The following is a 25,897-nucleotide window of genomic DNA, read 5'->3' as shown; positions in this document are numbered from 1 at the left end:
GGGAATAAACTTCAGAAGAGATTAGATTACGCTAGAATCTGATGACCTTTACACAGGGGTGAAAGTAACTTAGAGGACTTACCGGTACGCAGTGCAGCCAGGGTCCTGGGCAAGGTGGGGGTGGGCAGCTCTGGGCCCCTGGAAGGGACGGGGCCTTGGCCGGAAGGGGCGGGGCTGGGACCAGACTCCCCCAGCCAGCCCTTCAGCTGGAGCCCCATGCCACCTGGGGCTCCAGCTGCTGCTGCAGAAGCGGCGGCAGCAGCCGTGAGCCCTGGGACTCTGGAAGCAATTTAAAGGGCCCTGGGCTCCAGCTGCTGCCGGGAGCACTGGGCCATTTTAAATCATGGGGCCCTGGGGCAGCTGCCCCTTTTATCTCCCCCACCAGCGGCCCTGCCAATACGGTGCTTAAAGCATTACCATGGCAGCGCTTTAACATCTGCTGTGTACTGGCCCGTACCAGTGGCCACTTTCTTACTGGTACACTGTACCAGTCCATACTGGCTTACTTTCACCTCTACCTTTACATCATGCTAAAAACTTTCAACTTTGCTAAAGCTTATCCACCATAAGGAGAATCATGTTTACAACAACAGCTGTCTCATTCAAAGAAAAAGAGACAGAGCTCAAAAAGAGCTTCTTATATCCATAAAGGGATGAAGAGCTAGGACTCCATGAAGTGCACTAAGAACCTTGCTACGGGATGTGCTCATACACTACAGTGATAGTACAAAATCCTACAATAGATACCATTTCAATATTTCCAGTATGGGAAAAACCACAGTCACATTAATTAGGCAAACATTTAGTGGTAGCATTGTACCAGAATAATTGTGAACAGAAGTAAAGCTTGTAACCTACTTCAAAAGTCTCTTGAGCTGAACAGTGTATTTTAACAGTACTAGTGTAGGATGAAGAACAATGAAAACTATGCATTGTTGATACATCTACGCATTGTTCAGTAGTATAGTGAATCCCAAAGGTGACCTTTTAGAGGAGTTTCTTCCTCAGAAAATTTGCTTGAACGGTCTGGGCCTCATTTTCAAAGTAACAACTTCTGAGACAGCAGCTGTGTCCTATCACAGTGTTCTCTATCCAATAAGTCACTCTTCCTATAGAATACTGAAGGTTCATTGATCCAGACTGTCATTGTTCTCAACTAAGGTATCTTAGGTACAGAACCAAATTCCCCTTGTATTCTGCCAGAGACTATATTTACAAAGCTTCAGGGCACAATGATATGACATTTTTTCTCCCAGATCAGACTCTTTCTTCAATTTTTTTCCCAACAAGACAATGGCTGTGTTCCAACTGGGAGCAATGATTTTACTAGTTCAATCATTGTGTCGACTCAAATATCGTCAGCTGTTGGCAAAGGAGTGTAAAGGAGTTCTCAAGGTATTACCTATGGTGTTTGCACTGCTAGCTAGGATGTCATAGAGCCCTGGGACATGTGTCCTTTTCTGTGGGTTTTACCCAAAGCATGTGAAATGCTTTGGTAATCTTTTCAATGAAAAACTCCAATGGATATATTAATGTGAGACTTTTTTCTAAGTTTGGAAAAATAGTCTAACCCCTGTGTTTTGTTTTAAACAGCTTTGTAAATTGAAATCAAAACTTTCTACACTTGTTGTAACCTTGCCATTTATGGCCCCCACCCCAGAGCACATTGACTTTGAAACAATCTTATAATGCATGCAACAATTAACAAAGCTTTAATCACTGCTATAAGCCCCCTGAGAGAAATTATTGTAATAAAATTGCCGTATTAAGGATATGAAAAAATAATTGCAGGTGCAACTAAACATGATTAATGATCAGACAACAGCTTCCACATGAAAAGAATATTAAACAATTTTGGACTCTTGTCAGAGACAAGATTATTAATTTGTTGGCGCATTTGTTTGCATAGAGCATTGGGCAACAGTACAGAGAATCTCCATAGCCAGAAGACACTATTTGCATACCATTTGATATAGTAAGTTTTCCACAAATGTTTAAAAACTAAGAATATTTGTTAAGTAAACTGGATGACAGAGATACAGATAGTGTCACAGTGTGATGTGGAGAATTCGAGATTGCGAGGTAGCTTTCATAGGAACCATAACACAGTACATTGTACTTTAATTTCCTTTACTGATAGAAAGATGTGGCAGAATTCTTCTGTCAAATTACTTTGTAGATAACCTCATCTACTGGCTTCGAGATTGTGGTTGGGTGTTGTAACCTTGTAATTTTGAGACTGGGTTTTGTGGCTGATGATTATCCTGCTAGTCTTGCAGTGAATTATTTTCCATAGAGAAAAATCACTTTAGCAAAGGCAGTAGAAGTGATTTAAAAAAAATACATTTTGTACTTTGCCTGTTAACACTTTTTTTCTGGTGGAGGGGGAGACAGAAGGGGATAAGATTCAGAAAGAAATTTGAAATAGTTTTCTTAAAAAACATCTAGTGTCCTAGAGCAAAAATCTCTGTAAGTTACTGTGGCTTGCCATTTTATCTATTAGAGATGTATTATTAATTATTATTATTATTATTATTCATGGTATTGTTTATTTTTTCCTGTATGTTCTAGGTTGGGACATATTGCTCAATAATGCTGAAATTTTGTAACATCCACTTTCTACAAATAGCATCACAATGCAGATATAAGGTCAATTAGGCTACTATTTAATTCATTTTAGAAAGACACATAAAAGTCAAGAAACAATTTTAAGTGCCTAACACCACTTTGTATTCTCTATGCCATTAGCCAAAATATTTATGAAGATATTGAATAGCACATCCAGGATAGATCCCTGTGGGACACCACTCAATCTGCCCTTCCAGCTGGATTGTGAGCCATTGATAACTACTCTGAGTACAGTTTTCCAGGCAGTTATGCACCCTCCTTTTAGTAGGTTAGTCTAAACTATATTTCTCTTGTTTATAAGAAGGTCATGTGAGACAGTTTCAAAAGCCTTACTAAATTTGAGATATATCACATCTACTGCTTTACTCTTATCTATCTACAAGGCTTGTTACCCTGTCAAAGAAGGATATTAAGTTGGTTTCATGATTTTTTTCTTGACTAATGCATGTTGTTATTACCTTATTTTCTTCTACATGTTTACAAATTGAATGATTATTTGCTCCATTATTTTTTCAGGTACCAAAATTAATCTGATTGGTCTATAATTCCCTGGGCTGTCTTTAAACTCCATTCTATAGATGGGTACTCCATTTGCCCTTTCCCAATGCCCTGAGATCTCTCCTATTGTCCACAAGTTCTCAGACGTAATTGCTAATGGCTGAGATCTCTTCAGCCAGTTCCTTAAGTATTCTAGGATGTATTTAATCAGGCTGTATGAAAAAGACATCTAGCTTGTCTAAGTAATTCTTAACTTGTTCGTTTCGTCTTTTAGCATCAGATCCTATCCCATTTATACTGATGTTCTCTATGTTAGGGCTTGTCTACACTGGCACTTTACAGCACTGCAACTTTCTCACTCAGGGGTGTGAAAAAACACACCCCCCCCCCGAGTGCTGCAAGTTTCAGTGCTGTAAAGTGCTAGTGTAGACAGTGCTGGTAGCGATTCCCCTCGTGGAGGTGTTTTTTTTACTCTGCCGTGACCACAAAAGCCATTGAAGATGTGCCATTAGTTATCCAATCACTGCTAACTTTTCTGGTGAAAACTACAAAACAAAAAAGGCATTTAACACTTCAACTATTGTTGTGTTTTTTGTTATTGTTTTTCCCGCCTCCTTGAGTAATGGGCCTACCCTGTCCTTGGTCTTCCACTTGTTTCTAGCATATTTGTAAAATGCTTTCTTGTTACTATTTATTCCCCTACCTAATTTAATCTCGTTTTGTGCTTTGACCTTTCTAATTCTGTCCCAACATGCTTGTGTTGTGTATATATTTGGATATATATATATACACAACACAAGCATGTTGGGACAGAATATATCCAAATATATACACAACACAAGCATGTTGAATATTCATCCTTTGTAACTTGAACTAATTTTCACTTCTTTTATTATTCTGTTTTTGAGTTTCAGGTCACTGAAGATCTCTTGGTTAAACCAGGGTAACTTTCTATCGTACTTCCTATCAATCTATGTGATAGCTTGCTCTTGTGCCCTTAATAATGTCTCTTTGAAAAAACTGCCTGCTCTTTTGAACTTTTTTCCCCTTACACTTGCTTCCCACAGGATATCACCTGCCAATTCTCTGAGTTTACTGAAGTCTGCCTTCCTGACGCCTATAGTCTTTATTCTGCTGTTTTCCCTCTTATAATTTCTTAGACTCATGATCATCACTTTGTGATCACTTTCACTCTAGCATACTTTAAAAATTGGAAGTTAAATCCTGCTACATAAAATAGAAAGAAGCATTAACTCTGACAAGATTAAATGTAAAAGTATAATTAGGCAGGCTAAAAGGGAATTGGAATAGCAACCAGCCAAAGACTCAAAAACTAACAGCAAAAAAACCTTTTAAGTGCGTTGGTAGTAGGAAGTCTGCCAAACAATCAGGGGAGCCACTGGATGACCAAGGTGTTGAATGAACACTCAAAAAAGATAAGGCCGTTGCAAGGAAACTAAATGAATTCTTTGCATTGGTCTTCATTGCAGAGGATGAGAGGGAGATTCCCACACCTAAGCCATTCTTTTAAGGTGACAAATCTGAGGAACTGTCCCAGATTGAGGGAGTCAGTAGAGGAGGTTTTGGAACAAATTGATAAATTAAACAGTAATTAATCACCAGTACCAGATGGTATTCACCCAAAAGTTTCATAAATGAAACTGTGAAATACTAACTGTGCTATGTAACCTATCATTTAAATCATCTTCTGTATCTGATGACTGGAGGATAGCTAATGTGTCATCAAGTTTTAAAAAAGGCTCCAGAGGCAATCCTGGGAATTACAGACTGGTAAGCCTAACTTCAGTACCAGGCAATTTGGTTGAAGCTATAGTAAAGAACAGAATTATCAGACACAGAAATGAATATGATTTGTTGGTGAAGAGTCAACATGGCTTTGGTAAAAGGAAAGCATGCCTCACCAATCTATTAGAATTCTTTGAAGGGAGGGTCAACAAACTTGTGAGCAAAGGTGATCCAATTGATATAGTCTACTTGGGCTTTCAGAAAGCTTTTGACAAGGTCCCTCATCAAAGGCTCTTAAGCAAAGTAAGTAGTCATAGGACAAGAGGGAAGGTCCTTTCAGGAATAAATTATCCATTTTCAGAATGGAGAGAGATAAATACTGGTGTCCACCAGGGGTCTGTACTAGGACCAGTACTGTTCAACATGTTCATAAATTATCTGAAAAAGGGGGTAAACAGTGAAGTGGCAAATTTGCAGATGATATAAAATTACTCAAGACTGTTAAGTCCAGAACAGACTATGAAGAGTTACAAAGGGATCTCACAAAACTGGGTGGCTGGGCAACAAAATAGCAGATGTAATTCAATGTTGATAAATGTAAAGTAATGCGCAGTGGAAAACACAATCTCAGTTATACATACATAATGACAGGTCTCAATTAGCTGTTACCACTCAAAAAAGAGATCTTGGAATCATTGTGGATAGTTCTCTGAAAATGTCTCCTCAATGTGCAGTGGCAGTCAAATAGCCTTACAGAATGGTAGCAACTATTAGGAAAGGGATAGATAATAAGAAAGAAAATATCATAATGCCACTATATGCATCCATGGTATGCCCACACCATGAATACTGTGTGCAGTTCTGCTCACCCATCTCAAAAAGATATATTAGAATTGGGAAAGGTACAGAGAATGGAAACAAAAATGATTAAGGGTATGGAACAGCTTCCATATTAGGAAAGATTTTAAAAAGACTGGGACTTTTCAGCTTGGAAAAGAGAAGACTAAGAGGGGATATGATAGAGGTCTAAAAAATTGTAAATTGTGTGGCAAAAGTGAATAAGGAAGTATTATTTACTCAGTCACATAAAAGAACCAGGGGGCACCCAATGAAATTAATAGATAGCAGTTTAATACAAACAAAAGGAAGTACTTCCACACAGAACACATAGTCAACCCATGGAATTCGTTGCCAGGGGATGTTTTGAAGGCCAAAACTATAATGAGGTTTAAAAAAGAACTAGATAAGTTCATGGAAGATGGGTCCATCCATGGCTATTAGCCAAGATGGGCAGGGATGCAACACCATGCTTTGGGAATTCCTGTTTGCTAAAAGGTAGGAGTGGACAACAAGGGATGGATCACTTGATGATTGCCTTGTTCTGTTCATTCCTTCCGAAGCACCTGACATTGGCCATTGCCAGATGACAGGATACTGGGCTAGATTGACCATTGGTCTGACCCAGTATGTCCATTTTTATGTTCTCTTCCCATGATTCAGCCCTCTGGGTCACGATTTGCTTCCAGTCTTTCCAGGGTCAGAGTCCTTTCACTGTTCCAACAGATATATAAATATAACTGAATCTTCAGCCCCAGTCAGACTCAGCGGACAGCCTCTCTCCCTCACATGCAAGCCTCAGCTATAGGGTAATGTTCTCACCTGTGTCAACTCAGCTGGCTGCCCCACTCCCTCATAGGTGGGCCTCAGCTATCACGTGAGCTCTTCACATCAGTCCATTGTCTCTGGTGTGGTGCATCATTCCACCCCCACAGAATAGGTCTGTCACAGTTCTCTGATTTCCCACCTGTTCAGACAGGCCATCATCCCCTATCCCTGTGCTCTGTATAGTCCCAATGAAGCAGTCCATCCTTATTCAGCATAGCACTTCATGCTTAACTTTAACTATAATTTCAGTGGGATCCATGCATGTGCTTAAAAATAACCACATTTAAATGGTGTCCTGAGTTGTGGTCTATCTGTCCATATGTGTAGAAAGAACATAACACGTCTGTTGAAATCAATTAGTAGGAAAATATTACCTGTATGCTTTTCCAGCATCACTGCAGTTCTGGCAAATGGTACAGATGGCACAATCTAATTCCCATTGAATGAGTGGGAGCTGGATTGAGCCTCAAATGTACAGAATGCCCAGGTATAATGAGACATTCAGAAATTATAGTGAAGATGTTTGTATTAATGCCTAGATAGACTAATCGATTCTGAACTGAGTCTACTTTATTGTTTGGGTTAAAAACAACATCAGAACTCAAAATAAGGTTAAGACAGTTTTTCAGGACTTCCTCGGTAGCTGCAAAGACATAGATTAGTCTAAGATGACTCAAAGAGAAGACACTTCATATTGGAGACACAGTGTTACAGAAGATTAAAGAATTTTATGAGACACATGAAATTAAATTGCATCCAGTAAGGCTTACACATCTATGCATCAATTCATGGTTATTCATTGTACTTTTATTCTCAGCAATAGAAATTAACAAAAAAAGTGTTTGGAGGAATGTCATTGTCCTTCCTGTCTATTACTAGTAAAGTAGTTATTTACATTTACAACAAAGTTGGTGGTGGTTTGACAGCCATCTCCTGGGAAGACTTCTAGCCACAGACCAGGTACAACACAAGCATTGATAGTTTGTGCTTCTTCCACAGTATATTGGCAATGAACCTTACATCTCTAGGGGAAAGATCATCTCTGGAGGAGAAAAGGCAGCTTGGTAGAGCTGGATGTTTTTCTATAGAAAAAATTGCATTTCCATAACAGAAACTGTTTTGAATCAGAACAAAAAGTTGGATATGCAAAATTTTCTGCAGGAGGGACATTTTCAATAAATTCTGTTTTGGAGCAACCAAAACGTTCTGGTCCCAGCTCCCGTGGCTCCAAGGCTTCCCAGGAGATGGCTGTAGCAGTTTGCCTGGTGGGCTGTCAAGGAGCTGGGAAGCTTGAAAGCCAAGGAGCTGCTGTGGAGCTTGGAAGTTTGTTCTACCCTGCAGGCCTCCAACAGGACTGTGAAGAAGCCAAGAGCCTAGGAGCTCAGGAAATCCTAGCTCCTGTAGCAGTCTGTAGCAGTTTGCCTGGCTGGACAACCTGCCTCCCTGTCTGGTTTCCATCAAAGTTGTTGATAAAATCAATACATTCTCAAAGAACATCTCAGTTCTGACAAATCAGTACTTTCCAATGGAAAACTGTTCATGTGGAAAAGTTTTGAACAGCTTCAGAGTACGACTCGAACTTGTACTTTGGCCCCATGATGAGAATTGATAGCATCCAATTAGTAGCAAGTCTATTTTATTATGTGGACACATGTCCCACAGGAGTGAGTGAGAGCTCAGCCAAGGACCATGAATGTCCATCAGAGGGTAACAATTTTGATCTGTGATTCATTTGAACCAGTGACTCAGAAGCAAAAAAAACTTCCTATACTATTAAGGATCTCCTGTGCTATCCTGTCGCCCACCACTGGAGATTCTTAGCTAAAGACATGTGTCTGCATTCAGAATGGCTTGAAAAGGGGAAGATGAGCAAAGTAATTTATATCAACTGTACCTAAGCAGTACCCATCTATCACTAAGGAAACAATATGCTAGGAGTGCATGCCTTAATAATGTACTGACTGCTAGTTTTGGCTGAAATAACACCAGAATCCAAAACAGTGTCACGTTGCATTCTTTGCTTTCAGTTAAGCCATCTTGCTGTGTTTTGAATGCAAAGGAGATGTTTTCCTTTGCTTTTGATCCAGAATTATTTTCAATTAAAATATTTATTTTTATTTGTCTGAGTTTTAAGAAGTCATTCAAAGAAGCCAGATTATTCTAATCAGAATTGCAATCCATTCATTAGCATAATGGAAAAAGGTAACGGATTTGCCGGTAATAGACACCCTGAGAGAAGATATATATTTACAACCCATAACACTTATGTAGATAGATTGTAGACATAATAATCAGACACAGGAGGGAGGGAGAGACAAATAATTACTCTAATGGAAAGGGAGAGAATGTGATTAACATTAATGCTATCCAAAGAGACGTATCTGTGGTAAGAATGACATACAGGGTAACTATACAACTTGGCCTTGCCTCCTGGGCAAGAGAGATATTGGGAATAACAAATCAGATGTACTGCATCAGAAGAAGCTCTGCAGATTTATGAAGTGATGTTTACTGTTCACTAAATCCAGAAGTCATTTCTTTCTGGCTAACTTTCTGTTTGTGTCATTTTTGTTAGAGAGGAAAGTAGCCAACATAATAATCATGAAAGAGATAGGAAGAAAGGGGAAAGCAGGAAACCCAGCAATGGAACTTTGCCACATACAGTCAATTGTTTGGTTTCTTTATAGATAGATCATGCAAGCAACTGAAAACACATATTTTATCATAAATGTTCATATCATAGAATAACAGAAATATAGGCCTAAAAGGTACCTTAAAGATCATCCCTGACATGTGTTTGTCTAACCTGGTCTTAAAAATCTCCAGTTACAGGCATTCCACAACCTGCCTTGGAATCCTATTCAAGAGCTTAATGACCTTTATAATTAGAGAGTTTTTCCTCACTATCTAACCTAAATCTCCCTTGCTGCAGATTAAGTCCATTATTTCTTGTTCTAACTTCAGTGGACATGGAGAACAATTGATCACTCGCCTCTTTAAAACAACCATTAATATATTTGAAGACCCTTATTAGATTTCCCCTCAGTTTTCTTTTCTCAAGGGTAAAGCATGCCCAGTTTTTTTAACCTTGCCTCATAGGTCAGATTTAATAAAGCTTTTACCATTTTACCAAGCTTTTACCATTTTTATTATTCTCCTCTCAATGCTCTCCAATTTGTCCACATCTTTCTTCTAGTGTGGCACCCAGAACTGGACACAGTACTCCAGCTGAGTTCTCACCAGTGATGGGTAGAGTGGGACAATTACCTCCCATATCTTACATGTGACACTTCCATTAACACACCCCAGATTGATACTAGCCTTTTTAGTAGTTGCATCACATTGTTAGCTCATTTTCAATTTGTGACCAACTATAAATGCAGATTCTTTTCAGCAGTACTACCACTTAGCCAGTTATTCTCCATTTTGCATTTGTGCATTTGATTTTTCCTTTGGAAGTGAAGTACATTGCACTTACCTTTACTGAATTTTATCTTGTTTATTTTAGACCAAGTCTCCAATTTTTCAAGGTTATTTTGAATTCTAATCCTATCTTTCAAAGTGCTTGCAACCCCTTCCAGCTTGCTGTCATCTACAAATCTGATAAGTATACTGTCTACTCCATTATCCATTTTATCGATTATTTAACAAGCAGGCTATTTTAATCCAGTAGTTATTTTAGCCTTTGTTCAAGATTTTAACCAAGAAAATTTCTCCCACATGCAAATGCAGAAAAATCTATTGAGTGGAAACATGATATACCCAAGAAACATGGAAACAGTTTATATTTAACATTATATTAAATGTGTATTATCGGACTTCTCTTATTATCAGTGGGTTTAAGTGGACATTGTGCTTGTGAAATGTATCATATATGGTCATCTCATTAGAGATTGGGAACTAATATTCTCTATCTACAGCATAGGAAGGGAGACAGACAACTTACACTTTATTCTGATTGTTTCAATGTATATATAATGTTACCCAGGGTTCTTTCAACCCAAAGCTCTTGGTAACTTTTACTCTGTGTGAGGTGGTGTCAGGAAATAAATCAGGGGAGACACGGCCGTCCGATCGATAGATGGCTGGCACAAACAGGACAACCCAAGAGTGCTTTCACTTAAAGCTAAACTTTACTTAGTCTCAAGCACTTACACACATCCGCAACAGGTTAGTAAAACACCCCCAACCCTTGATAATTACCAAAGCTGAGTGTGGCTCTTGAGTGACACAGCGGCAGGCTTCCGGTGGCCAAATCTTCCATCTGCCGGTGGGGACCGCAAGATGTATCCAGAGGGAGAGTCAAGAAGAGTCCAACTACCTCAAACTTCCCCCCCTTATTTATACATTAGTAATAGAATGACATGTCCCTTAAAGAAAACTTGTTAAGCAAGCAGTTTCAATGGTCAAGCAAGAGGTTCTTCTGATTATTGATTAACCAGGTGTGGGGTTTTCCAGAGTTTGCAGCCTTGAGGCCCCAATAAACTTTCCTGGGACACATCCTGCTCTTCTAAAATGCATGTATCAGCAACTTCAACACAATTCTTATCAGGAAGGACGCGGGGTCAAGCTGCCCTTTCTGTGGCACCCAAAACTCCCTCCCTTCCTGCCTTGGTAAAGCTGAGACTGCTGAATGGCCAATTTACAGCCTGCTGACTTGGCTGCTTGTAGCAATAAGCCATAGTGGTTTCAGGCACTTTACTGGTTTGCTGGCACCTCCCTGTACAGTAACACCATTTGACTCAGACTCCCTCTATGTTCTAATAGATTTACTTTAATTTACTGTATACTGACTACCGTTTACCACAGTGTAAGTTATATCCCCACCCCCCTTACACACACATCATCTCTCACTTTGTCCTGAGCATAAGTGAGTGTGAGGACATCTAAGCCTGTTTCAAAAGGGTTATGTGCAAGAGTAACTTTTTGTGGGAGTCTAATTCGTAATGTTAAATTGGGACATTAAGTAGCTCCATCCTGACAATTTATGGTCACCTTTTCAAGGTAGTTCAGCCCAAGCCTACTGTTCATTTAAAGCAAGCAGAAGCACTACAATAATATACCATATGTAGTGGGTAAATTTCTTAACCTCTAACCTAACTTTGCTGGGACTTTATCAAGAATCAGAAAACTAGTTTGCATAAAATATGAACTGACACAAAATTCAATCCACACTCAAGCTAAGCCTTTCATGTGGTTTAGAAAAGTTTTTTTTTAAAAAATCCCCTATGGTATTTTAGTGTTCCATGCCCCTGGAATCTATGGTCCTAGTTGGCATTAGAAGCATAAGTATGCAAAGCAGCCCAACTAGAACTGATAAATCCTGGTAATATAGCCCTTTGATGCAAGATTTCTAGTACAGCTTTGCAGATCTAAGAGGTGCCTATAATCATCCTATATTTTGAGTGTTTATTCAAACAAAATCCATACTTTATATTTTGCCTTGCTCCCCACATGTCTGCCTGATGGATACAAGTAGTATTTCAACCTTATAAACAAAATAAATTTGCGGGGGCTAACTGGCTAAGATACAAAGGATCGATCAGTAGCGTGCTGCATATCCAACAGCAGAAAGATACAGAAACTGTATGTAGTAGATAAATGCCTTGACCCTTACATCACCGTGGGTATATCATGATTCCACACCACACCTCCCGCCATTTCTACACTCCCTCTGAAGGTGCACAAGGACTGATATGACCAGTGCTATTGTAGATCTAAAAAGGAGAGAGAGATTCAATGCTTTCTCTCTACTATGCTCACCTGCATAGGTGCCTGAACCTTTCATGAAATGATTTCACTCTGATTTAATCTTACTGGGCAAACCCCAGACTGCTGTTGTAATATGATTTCACCCTGTTTCCTAGCCTCTTCTGGATTTTTAATACTATCATTGAACCCTAAAATATTGGTACCAACTGCTGCCACCTCCCCTGCTCTTTTTCATTCTTAATGCTGTAATCCAGTGAAGAAAGCAATTTGTTTTATCTCAAGCAAAGTGCAATGTACATGCTTTGCACAAAATGCTGAGAAAAGGTTAATAATATCTAATGCTGACAACTCACTGAAGATTGCAAATGCCACTTTTGAAACTTGACAACAGAACACATTATCTCTTGCTCTTTATTATTTTCATGTTCAAAAATTTCCATGCTAGTTGCTCCTGTATTATTATTTTTTTAATGTTCTGTCAGTCTTTGGTAATTAGGACCTGATTAATCAAATTTGCTGCACCTCATTTTGCTGATTTTCCTCCCTTGAAATGGATCTTGCCTTTACCTAATGGATGATAGTGCTGATAACCAAGGACATTTTAATCACTGTGCACTGATGATAGATGACTTACCTGTTTAATTGAATTGTTATTTGACAGCATATTGTCTTTGGGGCTTGCATGCTTTGGATTCAGAGGTGGAAGGTATGTTATAGGGCAATGTAAAAATCATCTGTTTATTTGCTTTGAACTGTCACCAGTTCATAAAAGGGGAACTGCTGACTTTATTTCCTAACTGTATGTAGAAAACCTTGTGTTTTTTAATTGTGCTTCTGGAGATATTTAGTAACAAGTTTTATTGTTTTTATTTTCTTAGCTGGGGCTTCCAATTTAACACAAGCAAATAAATATATAGTATACTACAAATAAAGGGATATAGTCAGTCTTTTGAATGGGAATAATACTACTACTTTACCTCTCAGAGTATTGTGAAGAGTTACTAGTTAATGCTTGTACACTACTTTGAAAACATACACATTATATAAGTATAGTTACGTAAATGTAGTTTAGGGGCCAGATTTAGGGGTTATGATTGCTTTGTTCTTAAGGGTGGTTAATAAAATCTAACAGAGTTTGTTTCATCACCCTTTTTTAGCAAAATACATTTATTTATTTATTTAATCTTTCCTTACAGTGTTGGAGATCAAAATGGAATGAAATTGGGTTGGTGCATGAGAACCAAAAAGTGCACTTTCCATTACATGTAGAGCTGGTTGAAGAAAAAAGTTCAAAATGGTTTAAACACTTCATTTATATATTTTGGGAAATGAAAAAATCTTTTTTTCAGTTAGAAACAACTTTTCATTTTGAAATCCAAGCTAATCATAGTAAAAAAATGGTCAAAATTAAAAGTGATCAAAATTGAAGCAAAACATTACAAATTATCAAAAAGGAAATGTTTCAATTGATTCAAATCATGCTTTGTTTGTTTGTTTGTTTCAGATTTTCTTTCCTCAAATCTTTGTCAAGATTTTGAAAAACTGTCCTATCTCAAATTGGGACAAAACATCAAAATCTCACTTTTCATGGGTTGGGAAAACTGATTGCTACCCAACTCCTATTCTAAGTAAATTATAAAAATAAACATCATACATGGCTATAAACAGGGCTCAACAAGTGGGACTTCAGTCGTCCCTTTACAGGGGGGTGAAATTCACCCAGAGAAGAATCAGGCATAAAAAGAATATTTGATTCAGTTAAGCATGTGTTTGACGAAGAGCCTTTTGTTCCCTTCAGAAGGGTGTAAATATAGACTGTATGGCTCAAATCCTCAGCACTAAACTAGTTAAGTCACTCAATTGCCCCTAAAGACTCCCAAGAGACACCCCAGAGACTCCACTCTACGTGAAAACTAGGACAAATTTACAAAGTATGAATATGAAAAAAAAAAACACACACACAAGCATATAGTGACAAAATTAGAAAGACCAATGCACAAAATGAGATTAAGCTAGCTAGGGGAACAGACAGTAGCAAGAAAACATTTTACAAATATGTTAGAAACAAGAGGAAGGCCAAGGACAAAGTAGGAAAGATGATAACAGAAAACACAGCAATGGTTGAAGTGTTTAATGCCTTTTTCAGTTTTCACCAAAAAGGTTAGCAGTGATTGGATGACTAACATAACAAACATCAGTGTGAATGGGGTAGGTTTGAGGCTGAAATAGGAAAAGAACAGGTTAAGAATTACTTAGACTAGTTAGATGTCTTGAGCCCCAGCGCCTGATGAAATACATCCTAGAATACTTAAGGAACTGGCTGAAGTGATCTCTGAGCCATTAACAATTTAGAAATAGTAGAGGACAGGGAAGATCCCAGAGGACTAGAAAAGGGCAAATACTGTACCTATCTATAAAAAGGGGAATAAAGACAGCCCAGGGAATTATAGACCAGTCAGCTTAGCTTTGGTACCTGGAAAGGTAGTGGAGTAAATAAACAAATGATCAATTTGTAAGTACCTAGAAAAAATAACAGTCAACATACATCTTTAAGAAAAAAATCATGTCTTGTTGAACCAACCTAATATCCTTCTTTGACAGTGTAACAATCTTGTAGATAGGGGTGAAGTAGAAGATCTGATCTATATCAACTCTAGTAAGGCTTTTGATACTGTCTCACATGACCTTTTCCTAAACGAGCCAAAGAAATATAGCCTAGATGACCCTACTATAAGATGCATTCACAACTGGTTGGAAAAGTGTACTCAGAGTATCTATCAATAGTTCACAATCCAATTGGAAGGACATTTCCAATGGCATCTCACAGGGATTTGTCCTGGGTCAAGTTCTAATCAATATCTTCATAAATGATTTGGAAAATGGCATGGAGAGTACACTTATAAAACTTGTAGATTTTACCAAGCTAGCAGAGGATCCAAGCACTTTGGAGGACAGGATTAGAATTCAAAATGATCTTGACAAACTGGAGAAATGGTCTGAACTAAATGTGATGAAATTCATTAAGGACAAATGGAAAGTACTAAACTTAGGAAGGAATAAGTAATTGTACAAATACAAAAAGGGAAATGATTGGCTAAGAAGGAGCACTGCAGAAAAGTATCTGAGGCCTACAGTGGATCACAAACTACCTGGTCATGTGCCACTGGAGGCATGTTGTGCATATGCTAAGAAGAATATAATACAGTTGCAAAACAAAAACAAAACCCACATAATTCTGGGAAGTATTAGCCAAAGTGTTGTAAACAAGACACAAGAAGTAATTCTTCCATTCTACTCACCACCAATAGGACTTCAAGTGGAGTATTGTGTCCAATTCTGGACACTACACTTCAGGAAAGATGTGGACAAATTGAAGAAAGTCCAGAGGACAGCAACAAAACTGATTAAAGGTCTAGAAAACATGACCTATGAGTAAAGATTTTGAAGTCTTCAAGTACACAAAAGGGTGTTATAAAGAGGAGAGGGATGAATTGTTGCCCTTTATCATGAAGGACAGTACAAGAAGTAATGGGCTTAAATAGATTTAGGTTAGGCATTAGGAAAAACTTCCTAACTGTCAGGGTGGTTAAGCACTGGAACAAATTACCTAGGGAGATGGTTGAATCAATGTCATTGGAGGTTTTTAAGAACAGGTTAGACAAACACCTGTCAAGGATGGTCTAGATAATGCTTAGTTCTGCCTCAGTGCAGGGGACTGGACTAGATGACCTATCAAGGTCCCTTCCAGTCCTACATTTCTGTGATACTATGATTTTTGTCAGAAACAGGAGTACTCAGAAAGGATGTAGGGGTGAGACTCTCAACCCTCCCTCTCCCCCCAATTGGAGTTTAGATGGTTTCAGGTACATCACTCCAATTTGTGTCTGAATCAACCTACCTGAAGTCAAGGAGGCTCAGAGTATTTGTGGACAACGTGTCCCTCCCACTCCTGTCTGACAGTCTCAGAATGGTGTTTGGGGGGGTAGGGCACCTTACGCTCCCTGTCCGTAGTGGGAGGAGGCTTTCAGAGTTGAGGCTGTAGAGAGAGGAGCAGGAGCAGGGCCAGGCAAGCAATAATACCATAGCAGGGTCTGTAGCTAGCTTCTCTGGTCCAATGAGACACTGGAAGATCAGGTGCCAGCTCATGCTGAAGCCCCAGATCAATTCACTTATGTATTAGCATAGATCAAAGTAATTGTTCAATACATAATAGTGTACTGGTATTTAAACTTCATGAAAATAAATGTGTTGTTACTTCAATCGGTTTCACTTTTCTCTATCCTGTTATAATGTAATAGCAAACATTTATGTTGTAAATACCCTTGTAACTGAATAACTCAACAAACATGGCAGAAGCCTTGTGGAATGCAAATGAACAACTTTAACAAAAAAAGGGCTGATTTCAAAGCTTGTGGTCATGATGTGTGACAATTGGAGGTCAAAGACTCTAAATGCATTCCTCATTCTCCATCAGAGGAAAAGCCCACATGGTAGTGACACTGTAAGTGTGATTTCTGTGAAAAGAAAGTATAAGAATGGATTCAAGGAAAGATCCTTCATCTCTGGACTGTTTGGATTCTAACAAGGTGGAATAACTTAACAAAAAGATGACGATCCCCAGAGTTATTCTGATTAGCCTTGAGAGACTTTTGGGAAACTGGCAGTTTATTACATCACTACCACCAGTTGGAATTATAGACTGTGACTCACCTGTACATATATTTTACCTGCTTTAACCTCTCAATAACTCTCACTTCCTTTCCTTAGCTAATAAACTTTTCATTAGTTTACTATAGAATTGGCTACCAGCATTGTCTTTTGTGTAAGATCTAGAATACCAATTAATCTGGCGTAAGGACTGGGAGCAACCTTATGTGGTGTGATTTTTGGTTTAAGTGATATTTTATCACAAAGTCCAGTTTGTCTGGGTGGCAAGATCAACTGGAAAGTCTAAGGGGATTGTCTGTGACTCCATGGTAAGACTGGCACAGTGATCCAGGAGTTCACATTGGTCACTGGCTTGGTGAAATCTAATCATAGAGCACACCCCACTTTGGGGTGTCTCCCTGTTTTCTGACAGTTTCCCCTGAGGTAAGCACTCGTGGTTGTGAGCTACTCCAGACAGCATGACATGGGAGTTAGGCAGGTTGGTCTGAAACGGTGTCACAGAGACAGAGCCTGCCCTAGAAAAAAATCTGCATCCTCAGGGCTCCTCCTCTTCAGGGATCCTAGTGGATGTGCATAATTAATGTTAGTTGGCATGCCTTTTTTCACTGCATTTCCTCTTCCTCCCCACTAACTGTCGTCCTGTCACATCCCCCATCCTCTGCACACTCTGCAGTGTCTATTTTCCTTGTTCTTTCTTTTTTAGTGGCTGCCGGAGTTTGACTGGGAAACATAATAGATATTAAAATATTTTTCTTAGAATTATAAACCAAAGCATTTGACGTCATCTTATATTTATACTGCAATTTTACTATGATTTAAAGGTAACTAAATGTCTAGCAATTATCTCTTTTTTACTGACTGTTATTATAGCATACCTATGTTAGTAGCAGAGTAACTGATAATGTGGTGAGAGTTAGAAAGAGGTATCAAAATAATAATAATAAAAAACCTTTTTAATTGAAACATATGCAGATGAAGCAATGTATAACTATCAACTATGTACTTCATGACCTTACTTCATTATTGTACAATCTGTAGATTTCTGGACCTTCAGCTTTACCAGGTATGCCTCAGGCATGGTGCTATAAAAAATAAAAGTATAATTAGTAAATATAATCGTCACATTTACAAATCTAGCTGCATTTCATTCCTCTTTCTCATCTCTCTAATGCCAGGTCTATACTACCACTTATGTCGGTATCACTTACATCCCTCAGAGGTGTGAGTAAGTCACCCCCCCGAGTGACATAAGTTACATTGACCTAAGTGCCAGTGTGGACAGCACTGTGTCCGTGGGACAGCTACTGCCTCTTGTGAAGGTGGATTTATTATGCTGATGGGGGAGCCAGACACACTACAGCTGTGTGGCTGCATCGGTGGAGCTGAGCCAATGTAGTGCTTCTTGTGTAGACTAGCCTAAGAGCACCACTCAGGTGATAGAGTCGGTAAGGACACGAGGCCTGTCTGGAAGTTCACAGTTCTCCCATTCCTAGACCAGAACCAATGTACCGTGGACTGTGTGTACCAACTACTTACAACCCATCAGGTCTGACTGCATTTTGGACATCTGCGATTCCTCTATGGGAACCTGGAGACAGTGATATAGTAACACAACAGCCTTCTTACAGTAGTATTTTTATTTAGTAGTAGGAACAAAGCATTTGATAAAAGGTTTATTAAACAAGCAGCCTACATGCAATTTAATCTAATTGCCCCATGTCATATTTTGTCACAATAATATATATGGAATTCTGTTCTATATATGCTGCTGTTAACTGTTGGAAAATGTGCTGGGTTTGAATTAACTCAGTGGCATCTCCATTTCATTTCAGTACAGGAAATTCCCAGTAGTCTCACACAAGATTGCCTGTTTGTATCCAGTACTCTTCATTTATGGGCCTTTTACAGTAAAACATTAGTCACTCCCAGTCCTCTCAAGCCATCAAGTTGGCTATGTAAGCTGATGATGATGAGAGGAAGAAACATTAATTCTTTCAGGGATTTTCTTTATGCTTTGTGATTTTTTTAGATATACCTCTGCCCCTCCTCACAAAAGTGAAGAAACCACAGAGTTCTCCGAGAGTGTGATCCCACTTTTTCTTTTATTTATTTTTACAAGCATTTAAGAGATCAAAAAACTGCACAGAGCTTTCCTCTGAACTGGTATGTAAAGTATTTCAGTCTCTCTCCAGTCTCAGTAGGAACAACTTTCAATCTTATTATTTATTTGTGAAAGGCATTTGTTTTCTTTTAAACAGTCCCAGGCATTTTCTTTGATGTGAATGAGCTGAGAGTGAACACACAACAGTCACTATGAACACACGCGTAGGCAACAACCAGTTACCTTCTACTGCTACCCAGTGTCCTCCCATAATGCTTTGTATCATGCTAAAAGTTCTTGTCCTATATCATGACACTTCCTGCCCATTACATGGGATGCAAAGCAGAGAATATCTCCAATATGAAATGTTTGCCATTTTTGCTCTGCCACATGGGAAGGTTGTTACAGAAAGCAGTGGCTTATAAAGAGAGTAATTCCTCACACCACATCCTTATTGACCATGTGCCAACATTTCAAGGAAACTTAAAGTGGGAAGAAGAAGTTTAACAATAGCTTTCTTAGACTGACCAGTTCATCCCATTTTTTAATCTACTAAATTGGCTTCTTTGGTCATCCACCTGCACATGCAATCCTTAGGGTGCTCATGAAGTTTATTCTGGACCTAGATCCAACAAACCTTAGTCACTTTCTTCCCCCTCAGATAGTTTCTCCTTTTGCTTGCACAGAGCACACTGAACAAGTCTGTGGCATATGTTTCCTATCTATTTAGTCTACTGCTTCCTTCCTTAGTATGATGTGACCTGAGGGTTTGACAAGAGCCCCTTGACATGGGTTGCAACTACTCCTACCTGAAAACAGCCTGAGGTGGCCAGCTGGCGGCAATTAGCTGTGCACTAGGCTGCTTACTAGTTGCTTACTGCTGTACAAGTTCTGGGGGAGGGATAGCTCAGTGGTTTGAGCATTGGCCTGCTAAACCCAGGGTTGTGAGTTCAATCCTTGAGGGAGCCACTTAGGGATCTGGGGCAAAATCAGTACTTGGTCCTGCTACTGAAAGCAGGGGGCTGGACTCGATGACCTTTCAAGGTCCCTTCCAGTTCTAGGAGATGGGATATCTCCATTAATTTTTTTTTTTTACTAAGGTGTTCAGATTCCAAGAAGCCTCACTTTTTTTCTTTTGGATGAGGAGAGTGTCTGTTTAGCTGGGAAAGGCACAGACATTTTTAGAAAGAAAAATGGCAAAGAAAAAAGGATTAATCTGTGTGTTTGTCTTATTTCAGAAAACAATGTCAGAGAAAGAAAATGTTAGTGTTGTGGAAGCAGAGAAAGAACTGACAGGAAGGGGATGCAATGCATGACAGTTCGTTAGCAAGAGTCAGGTTAACTGTAACCCTAATAACGTGAGATTTGTAGAAGCGAGGATTGTGAGAGGTGAGTGGGAAAGAACTGTGTGAGTTGTTAAGACCTTGCGTAGATAATGTGTAGAAAATATTGTATGTAGACTAGAGTCAAAACAAGTGAGAAAAATAAGATATCAAGATGGCCTATGTATAAACAAAATGCACCTGTTGCTTATTATTGTCTATAATGAAAGGTATAAAGGTTTGCTGTAATTGTTTACCTGTAGAGAGACCTGTTTAGCTCTCTCCCTCTACGCAATTGTTAGAGAAAATAAAGTATCTGACTTGCTGTACCCAAACAAAAAGTGAGAACTCTGTTATTCTCCGACAATTTGGGGGCTCGTCTGGGAGTATAAATAGGAAATAGAGGTTCAGCACCATCCCTTCCTTATCCAGATCCCACAGAGGACTTGATAGGGTTGGAATCTGTATGTGGGAGTGGGGCAGGGGAGTCAGGGGCAAATACAGGAGCTGAACAAGCTGCAAGTTGGAAGCGGGCATTCTCACATTGGGTGGGAGCAGGCCTGAAGGCATCATATCAGTTGCCTGTGTGGACTGGTGAAGATTGTCTAGAAAATGTCAGAGTTCCAGGTTCAATAAACGTTGTACAGCAACTTTATAATAGTGGAGATCCACCTTTCAGCTGTGTGTGAGAGAGAGGCACTGGAGCAGTGGTGGCCAGGAGGAGTACTTGGTAGAGCATCTTTGACAGACCATATTATCAGGGCCACAGAATCACCACAGATGGACCTGGCATCTTGCAGATCCCCTAGGATCTGTGTGTATCCTGGAAGATATGTGGAGAAATAAGAGAGCTGGCCCTCTGCTTTTCCTACTGTACTTTGCCTTCTGCCACCAAAGTGCCTAAAATTACGTTTTGTATACCTGCTGAAATGCCAGAGGGTTACCACCCATGCTTGTTTTCTGACCAGTTTGTAGCCAATAAATAGCTTACTCTACTGTGTGTTCCTGCTGAATTTGATTCAGACTTCCATGGAGGTTGTACCCAGCTACTTCAGACTGCATTTGTTTGACTTTGTCTTCCTTTGAGACTTTGCGCCACACTGTGTCTTTTGGGGTATGTCAACATGCATGCTAGTCAAAATGCATAGTTTGAATAATAATCCAAAATTAGTTAGATTTGACGATTGGTAGCAGCCTATGATATGCATGTTTCTTTCTGATAAACTTTTTAATAAACATTCTACTCCTTTATGCTATAAACAACCCCTTAGAATGCTACTCTGTGGCTTCTCAATCCTCCAAAAGATGGAGAGGACATAATGAGAGTAACTCTTTATTATATGTAACCCTTCTGCCCATCTGAGTTGGCAGCAACAAGGGCCGGGTTCAGTATCTAGGGGTTCTGTTTCAATAACGCAATGCAAAACCGGCTCGAGCCCCCACCCAGTGACCTGGGACAACTACATACCACCCCTTGGGCGCCTCTAAGAGGCAATACTTCCCCTCTCGCAAGCACGGAGTCTGAGTGTAGCAGAAAATGTTTAATAACATGAGGTAAACGACATCAGCATTAAATCGGAAAAACACCACAAACAGGATTCATAACACAAACCATGAGCAAAAGATCCACCCCAGCAAATTGGGCCGTGTCCTTTCCCCTTGGTTCTTGAGTCCAGCAACCCAAGAATCACCCAAAGTCCCAAAAGTCCAACAACCCAAAAGTCTCTGCCCCTGGTCAGTGCAGCCCCAGAGTTCAAAAGTTTATCTTGAGGGTTTTACCACCCGCCCCAGCCTGGGTGGAAATGGGGGGGGAAGGAGTGCGCGCAGGGTGTTAAGGGGCACCTTACGTGGTCCAAGGCCAACTGCCCGCCTCTCCGTGGGGTTCTGCTGCAGCCTTCACCACAAGCCGCTCCACTCCACCAGCTGTCCCGTGAGCTGCTCCTGCCGCCCCACGAACTGCTCCACTCTACCAGCCGCTCCGCTCCACTCTTCTCCTCCAGTCGTCCCCGCAAACTGCTCAGCTCCACTCTGCTTGCCATTCCGTGAGCAGCTCCAACCCTGTCCCACAAACTGCTCCGCTCTGCTCCGTCAGCCGCTTAGCAATATAGCTTCAGGCTCCCCCACTAGTTAACACAGCACTCAGTTATCTCAGCTCTTAGTAACTTTAGCTCTTTAGTGATTTCAGCTTGTAGTGGGGAGCCCCAGTGCTGGTGCACTATTGGCCCAAAGTGAATTCCACATAGCAGCCTGTAACTAGACTCTCAACAGAATCAAAATTATCTCTGCTATTCTACAGAGGAGATGGTGCAATTTGTGTTTCAGACCCTCAAATGGGCCCATACCATCAGGTACAAATACCTGTCCCCATCCTCTCTCAATTCACTGGGTTTTGGAACCCATGTCCCTTGTCTAGTGCGTGCTACTTAGGTGATGGTGAGACCCTCTGTCATAAAACAGTTTCATTTTCCTTGATTCACATAATCAGGTGTGACAGACCCAGACCAGTGGGGTACAGGAGTCTGGTAGAGGGCAAATATACTGGTCACTGGATGAATAGTTTTCTGTTCCCTGAGTGACCAGAGAAGGGGCTGCACTAGAGTAATCAGGAACCTGCTAGAACCAGTTAAGGCAGGCAGGCTAATTAGGACACCCGGAGCCAATTAAGAAGAAGCTTCTAGTATCAATTAAGGCAGGCTAATCAGGGCACCTGGGTTTTAAAAAGGAGCTCACTTCAGTTTGTGGTGGGAGTGTGAGGAGCTGGGAGCAAGAGGCGCAAGGAGCTGAGAGTGAGAGGATGCGCTGCTGGAGGACTGAGTAGTACAAGTGTTATCAGACACCAGGAGGAAGGTCCTGTGGTGAGAATAAGGAAGGTGTTTGGAGGAGGCCATGGGGAAGTAGTCCAGGGAGTTGTAGCTGTCATGCAGCTGTTACAGGAGGCACTATAGACAGCTGCAGTCCACAGGGCCCTGGGCTGGAACCCGGAGTAGAGGGCGGGCCCGGGTTCCCCCCAAACCTCCCAATTGACCTGGACTGTGGGTTCTTCCAGAGGGGAAGGTCTCTGGGCTGTTCCCCAACCCACATGGTGAATCTCTGAGGCAAGAAAATCCGCCAATAAGCGCAGGACCCGCCAAGATAGAGGAGGAACTTTGTCACACAGGGTAACAACACTTTATTCCTCCTGCCCCAATAACAGAGAAACTGGGGATCCCACAGCAGCCAAAGTGACCATTTTGGGCTGCCGTGGGCTCATGCTAGATGGGGTGGGTGTGCCTATGCAAACAAGATCAGCCCCTGGAGTTCTTTTCCACACTCGCCATAATTCACCACCAGATGTCAGGGTAGAGCTCATCCTGACTCTGCTTACATCTATATGTTTAAGAAACAAGAAGGGTATGAACTGCAGTTGTTTCAGGTTTGTTCCCTTCAATGACATTTGTTTCTTTTTATCTATACAAGCAAGTGGGAGGGAAATTAAAATTTTAGTAGGGGAAAGTGCTCAACATCTTAGATGTCTATACACAAATGCAAGGAGTATGGAGAATAAACAGGAAGAACTGGAAATCTTAGTACACAAGATAAATTATTTTTAATTGGCATCACAGAGAGTTGGGATAAGTTTCATGACTGGAATATTGGCATAAAGTGGCATACTTTGTTCGGAAAGGGCAGGCAAGCACGGAAAAAAGAATAGGTACACTTGTTCTGAAATCTAGAAGGATATGAGAGGCAAGCCAGTTAAAAGTCTCTGGGTGAATATAAAAGGGGAAAAAAACAGGAGTGATGTCATTTCATGGAGTTTACTATAGAGCACCAAATACGGGGGAGGAGCTGGATGAGGCATTTCTAGACCAAAGAACAGAAATATCTAAAACTCAAGACCTGCTACTAATGGAGCACTTTAATTACTTTTGCAACAGCTGTCTGGGTAATATAGCAAAACACAAAATGTCCAATAAGTTATTGGAATGTGCTGGGGACAACTTCTTATTTCAGAAGATGGAAGACGTGACAGGAGGACAGCCATTTTAGACTTAATTTTGAGTAACAGGAAATGTTTGTGAATCTGAAGGTGGAAGGCAATTTGGGTGAAAGTGATCATGAGATGATAGATTTCATTATTCTAATGAATAGAAGAAGTGAGAGCAGCAGATTAAGACCAATGTACTTAAAAAAAAAAGAGCAGACTTAAAAAAACTCAAGGTACTATGGGAAGAAAATGTAAGGAAAATGGGAGTTCAGGAGAGGTGGCAGTTTTTCTCAAAGAGACAACATTAAAGGCAAAACAGCAAACTATCCTGCTATGAAGAAAAGCTGATAAGAATAGTAAAAGACCAATATGGCTCCATCAAGAGTGCTTTAATGACCTGAAAATCAAAAATGGATCCTACAACAACTGAAAACATGGGACACAATCATAGGACCTAACCACATCAGCCAAACCATCAGGGGCTCATTCACCTGCACATCTACCAATCTGATATATGCCATCATGTGCCAGCAATGCTTCTCTGCCATGTACATTGGCAAAACCAAACAGTCTCTACGCAAAAGAATAAATGGATACAAATCTGACATCAGGAATTATAACATTCAAAAACCAGTAGGAGAACACTTCAGTCTCCATGGTCACTCAACAACAGACCTAAAAGTGGCAATTCTTCAACAAAAACTTCAAAAACAGACTGCAACGTGAAAATGCAAAACTGGAATTTATTTGCAAACTGGACACCTTCAAATTAGACCTGAATAAAGACTGGGAGTGGATGGGTCATTACAAAACCTAATTTCCCCCATACTAATTTCCCCCTACTGTTACTCACACCTTCTTGTCAACTCTTTGAAATGGGACACTCTCATTACCACTACAAAAGTGATTTTTCCTCCCTTTTGGTATCCTACTGTTAATTGAATTGTCTCGTTAGACTGACCTCCCACTTGGTATGGCAACTCCCATCTTTTCATGTGTTGTGTATTTATATCTGCTACTGCATCTGATGAAGTGGGATCTAGCCTACGAAAGCTTATGCGCAAATAAATGTGTTAGTCTCTACGGTGCCACAAGGACTCCTTGTTGTTGTTGTTTTAAAAAAATAAAATAAAATAAAATGGACAAATTCCTAAGGAGGAGTACAAAAGAATAGCACAAGCATGCAGGGACAAAATCAAAAAGGCTAAGGAACAAAATGAGTTACAACTATCAAGGGACAAAAAAGGCAATAAGAAGAGGTTTTATAAACACAAATATATAAGGAGCAAGAGAAAGCTTAAGGAAAGTTTAGGGCCACTGTGTAATGGGGAAGGAGACGTAATAGTGCATGACATCAAGAAGGCTAAGGTATTTAATGCCTCTTTTGCTTCAGTCTTCATTAGAAAGGTTACAAGGAGTCCGGTGGCTCCTTAAGTATTAACAACAATGGGTAGGGAACACAAGACAGATTAAGGAAAGAACAGATTAAGGAATATTTAGCTAAAGTAGATGTATTTAAGTTGCCAGGGTCTGATGAAATTCATCTTAGGGTAATTAGGGAACTAACTGAAGCAATCTTGAAACCGTTAG

This window comes from Terrapene carolina, unplaced genomic scaffold (assembly GCF_002925995.2).
Source record: "Terrapene carolina triunguis isolate 2854851 unplaced genomic scaffold, T_m_triunguis-2.0 Scaffold96, whole genome shotgun sequence".
NCBI lineage: Eukaryota > Metazoa > Chordata > Testudines > Emydidae > Terrapene > Terrapene triunguis.
This window is presented reverse-complemented; position numbering follows the sequence as displayed.